The sequence below is a fragment of the Schistocerca cancellata genome, unplaced genomic scaffold (genome assembly GCF_023864275.1).
Source record: "Schistocerca cancellata isolate TAMUIC-IGC-003103 unplaced genomic scaffold, iqSchCanc2.1 HiC_scaffold_907, whole genome shotgun sequence".
Lineage (NCBI taxonomy): Eukaryota > Metazoa > Arthropoda > Insecta > Orthoptera > Acrididae > Schistocerca > Schistocerca cancellata.
The window spans coordinates 1-5,000 of record NW_026046916.1 but is presented as its reverse complement, the minus strand read 5'-3'; the positions used below and the strand labels follow the sequence as shown (position 1 = coordinate 5,000).

Below are 5,000 nucleotides of genomic sequence, written 5' to 3'. Positions count from 1 at the left end.
CAAATTAAGCCGCAGGCTCCACTCCTGGTGGTGCCCTTCCGTCAATTCCTTTAAGTTTCAGCTTTGCAACCATACTTCCCCCGGAACCCAAAAGCTTTGGTTTCCCGGAGGCTGCCCGCCGAGTCATCGGAGGAACTGCGGCGGATCGCTGGCTGGCATCGTTTATGGTTAGAACTAGGGCGGTATCTGATCGCCTTCGAACCTCTAACTTTCGTTCTTGATTAATGAAAACATACTTGGCAAATGCTTTCGCTTCTGTTCGTCTTGCGACGATCCAAGAATTTCACCTCTAACGTCGCAATACGAATGCCCCCGCCTGTCCCTATTAATCATTACCTCGGGTTCCGAAAACCAACAAAATAGAACCGAGGTCCTATTCCATTATTCCATGCACACAGTATTCAGGCGGGCTTGCCTGCTTTAAGCACTCTAATTTGTTCAAAGTAAACGTGCCGGCCCACCCAGACACTCAATAAAGAGCACCTTGGTAGGATTTCAACGGGGTCCGCCTCGGGACGCACGAACACGCACGAGGCGGTCGCACGCCTTCGGCTCGCCCCACCGGCAGGACGTCCCACGATACATGCCAGTTAAACACCGACGGGCGGTGAACCAACAGCGTGGGACACAAATCCAACTACGAGCTTTTTAACCGCAACAACTTTAATATACGCTATTGGAGCTGGAATTACCGCGGCTGCTGGCACCAGACTTGCCCTCCAATAGATACTCGTTAAAGGATTTAAAGTGTACTCATTCCGATTACGGGGCCTCGGATGAGTCCCGTATCGTTATTTTTCGTCACTACCTCCCCGTGCCGGGAGTGGGTAATTTGCGCGCCTGCTGCCTTCCTTGGATGTGGTAGCCGTTTCTCAGGCTCCCTCTCCGGAATCGAACCCTGATTCCCCGTTACCCGTTACAACCATGGTAGGCGCAGAACCTACCATCGACAGTTGATAAGGCAGACATTTGAAAGATGCGTCGCCGGTACGAGGACCGTGCGATCAGCCCAAAGTTATTCAGAGTCACCAAGGCAAACGGACCGGACGAGCCGACCGATTGGTTTTGATCTAATAAAAGCGTCCCTTCCATCTCTGGTCGGGACTCTGTTTGCATGTATTAGCTCTAGAATTACCACAGTTATCCAAGTAACGTGGGTACGATCTAAGGAACCATAACTGATTTAATGAGCCATTCGCGGTTTCACCTTAATGCGGCTTGTACTGAGACATGCATGGCTTAATCTTTGAGACAAGCATATGACTACTGGCAGGATCAACCAGGGAGCTGCGTCAACTAGAGCTGAGCAGCCGGCCGCCCGGGAGTGTGTCCCAGAGGCCCGCGCGAACACGCAAGCGTCCGCTCAATTATTCTGCAAACAGGAGGAGGCTGAGCTCCCCTGCACAATACACCTCGAAACCCTCTCAGGTCCCGGCGGCGCGCAGCGCCGTCCTAAGTACTTGGTCGGGTTCGAGAGAGGCGCAATCGCCCGGAGTTAGGCGAGTAGACGCTTTAGGTGCGACCACCCGTGCTCCCAACTGAGCTTGCCGCTGCCGACAGAGGCCCGGGAGCGTGCTGTCGTGGCATTGCCGGCGGGAGACAACACGCGCCACCTACGGTGACCGGCAGCTCCAACGCCAGCGCCACAGAAGGGCAAAGGCCCCACGTGGGTGCCGAAGCGAACTCTCCCAGCACAGCGCACGTGCCAACACGTCTGCACAACTGCGATACAAACCACCAGCGAGAACCGCTGGGGCGACCGAGCAGCAGACGGCGTCGCGGCGCCGAGTGCCGGGCGGCGGCGCATCCAAAACGCACACAGTCCTCAATCGGACCAGCACACTGCAGATGTCCACCGCGCTTCGCACCGGGCCGGCGAGGACCCACTTTGGCTGCACGGCGCCGCGCGCAGGGTGCCCCGGCGCGCAGCTGCGCCGCCTGCCGCGTCCGTCGGCCGGCGCGCCTGCCACTGGGCGCCCCCACCAGCCGGCTGTAGCGCGTGCGCCCACGCACCGCGCGGCCAGCACGCCGGGCGGCCCCCCCTCACCGGCCGGGGACAGTCCCACCCACCCACAGCCGCGTATCGCTTCACACCCAGATTCACATTCACGTTCGTTGGTATGGTGGGGACCGCTTCGTAGCTGTACCGATCGTTGCCCTCACAGATGTACCTCCAGCAAGGACAACCGCACCACAACGGGTTACCAGTTGTTCATTTGCGTAACGTCACCAGTAAACGTACACGTCCATCCCCGTTTGCAAAGTCAACTATTATTGCATGCCTGCCTGTCAGGTGTCAAGACACACTACATCCGCTCACATCCACGCAACAAAATGTGCCCGACTAGAGGGCACGTGGAAGGTGCCCCCGTACGTATGCGATGTCCACTGCGCGACCAACTGTCAACCGGCCTCTGTAGCATGTCGCAGATGTGGAACGCGGGGCACCGTGCTATCACATTGTGTGAGAAGAGACTACTACGTCTGCATACACGCGCCACTACATGAACAGACGGCTCATGCTGATCGCCATCCACTGCGTCCATTACTCCCACACGTCTCTATGGCGTACCACACTGCAATGCAGCTGTTATGGGGAGATGACACGTAGCTGTGTACACAACATTCTGAGCGGGTTGCGGTTGGACAATACATTACTGTAACGTGTCATATGCCAATTACAGAGCAGGGTAAGGCACAACTTGGGTTAGGTTAAGGCACAACTTGGGTTAGGTTAAGGCACAACTTGGGTTAGGTTAAGGCACAACTTGGGTTAGGTTAAGGCACAACTTGGGTTAGGTTAAGGCACAACTTGGGTTAGGTTAAGGCACAACTTGGGTTAGGTTAAGGCACAACTTGGGTTAGGTTAAGGCACAACTTGGGTTAGGTTAAGGCACAACTTGGGTTAGGTTAAGGCACAACTTGGGTTAGGTTAAGGCACAACTTGGGTTAGGTTAAGGCACAACGTGGGTTAGGTTAAGGCACAACGTGGGTTAGGTTAAGGCACAACGTGGGTTAGGTTAAGGCACAACGTGGGTTAGGTTAAGGCACAACGTGGGTTAGGTTAAGGCACAACGTGGGTTAGGTTAAGGCACAACGTGGGTTAGGTTAAGGCACAACGTGGGTTAGGTTAAGGCACAACGTGGGTTAGGTTAAGGCACAACGTGGGTTAGGTTAAGGCACAACGTGGGTTAGGTTAAGGCACAACGTGGGTTAGGTTAAGGCACAACGTGGGTTAGGTTAAGGCACAACTTGGGGGTAGATTGCGGTGCAAATTGCGTTACATTGCGGTGCAAATTGCGTTACATTGCGGTGCAAATTGCGTTACATTGCGGTGCAAATTGCGTTACATTGCGGTGCAAATTGCGTTACATTGCGGTGCAAATTGCGTTACATTGCGGTGCAAATTGCGTTACATTGCGGTGCAAATTGCGTTACATTGCGGTGCAAATTGCGTTACATTGCGGTGCAAATTGAGTTACATTGCGGTGCAAATTGCGTTACATTGCGGTGCAAATTGCGTTACATTGCGGTGCAAATTGCGTTACATTGCGGTGCAAATTGAGTTACATTGCGGTGCAAATTGAGTTACATTGCGGTGCAAATTGAGTTACATTGCGGTGCAAATTGAGTTACATTGCGGTGCAAATTGAGTTACATTGCGGTGCAAATTGAGTTACATTGCGGTGCAAATTGAGTTACATTGCGGTGCAAATTGAGTTACATTGCGGTGCAAATTGAGTTACATTGCGGTGCAAATTGAGGTAGGTTAAGGTGCAACACAGGTTAGGTTAAGGTGCAACATAGGTTAGGGTGCAAGATGGGTTAGGTTAAGGTGCAAGATGGGTTAGGTTAAGGTGCAAGATGGGTTAGGTTAAGGTGACATAGGTTAGGTTAAGGTGACATAGGTTAGGTTAAGGTGACATAGGTTAGGTTAAGGTGACATAGGTTAGGTTAAGGTGACATAGGTTAGGTTAAGGTGACATAGGTTAGGTTAAGGTGACATAGGTTAGGTTAAGGTGACATAGGTTAGGTTAAGGTGACATAGGTTAGGTTAAGGTGACATAGGTTAGGTTAAGGTGACATAGGTTAGGTTAAGGTGACATAGGTTAGGTTAAGGTGACATAGGTTAGGTTAAGGTGACATAGGTTAGGTTAAGGTACAAACTGGGTTGTGTTATGGTACACATTGCGTTGTAGTACAGTACACGTTAGGTTTGGGTACGGTACACAATGTGGTATGGGATGGCGTGTTGTGGGGGGGGGGGGGTGAGGTTCGTTGATATCGACCGTAGGACGTGGATGCCCGAGGCAGCGTCAGTGTGTCAAAGGAGTTATGTCACGTCGGGATGCGCTTTTCGCTAGTGAGAGGGGGCGAGCCGTGTCTGTGGTTGCGGCAGACCTGTGTGTTTCATTCCTGCCAGTGTGTTTGTGCTGTAAGACGAGGCAGTGTGGTGATGTTGGGTGCACCCCTGTGTAGGACATGTGTGGGTGTTGGTGGCTTCTCTGAGCAATTGTGGTTGTCGGACGAGTGGGGTATTCTGTTTTATGATTGGACCTCCCGGTCTGGTTATCATAGCGTAGTTGGTGTACTGTGGCGGATAGGATGCACCGGACGTTGGTCCATGCTGGTGCTTAGTTGTTGTATCTGTGTCTGTTACAGGCAGAGAGTAGTGTGTGATAGAGTGTGTGGCTGACGTGTGGTTCATTTTGTGTGTACGGACGTTCAGCATGTATAGGGGCATTTGCGTATATAATCTATCTATGTGGGCCTGCATAGTTTACTGAGCAGTGCTGTGAGGTGACTGAACTACGAGTGACGTACTGATTTACAGCGGAATGGTTGCCTTGTACCAAAGATGGAGTATCGGAGGACCGTCTATATTCTGAGAGGAGCCCTGTTTGCCACTGGGCGTGGGGTCTCGCGTCCTGCGGTTCAGTGCCCCCAGGGAAGCGCGCGGAGGTGGTGCTGCTGCTGCTGTAGCAAGCGAGCTACTTACA

General features: G+C 52.7%; 1 non-coding gene across 1 annotated transcript in view; it reads right to left on the bottom strand.

Annotated features, from left to right (window-relative positions):
• The window catches only part of LOC126149083 (small subunit ribosomal RNA), a 1,909-nt gene extending 623 nt beyond the window's left edge, over nt 1–1,286 (bottom strand). The window contains exon 1 of the ribosomal RNA XR_007530686.1: nt 1–1,286. This exon is cut by the window's left edge and continues 623 nt beyond it. This is a non-coding gene — a ribosomal RNA (small subunit ribosomal RNA).
• Between the last annotated feature and the right edge of the window lie 3,714 nt (nt 1,287–5,000).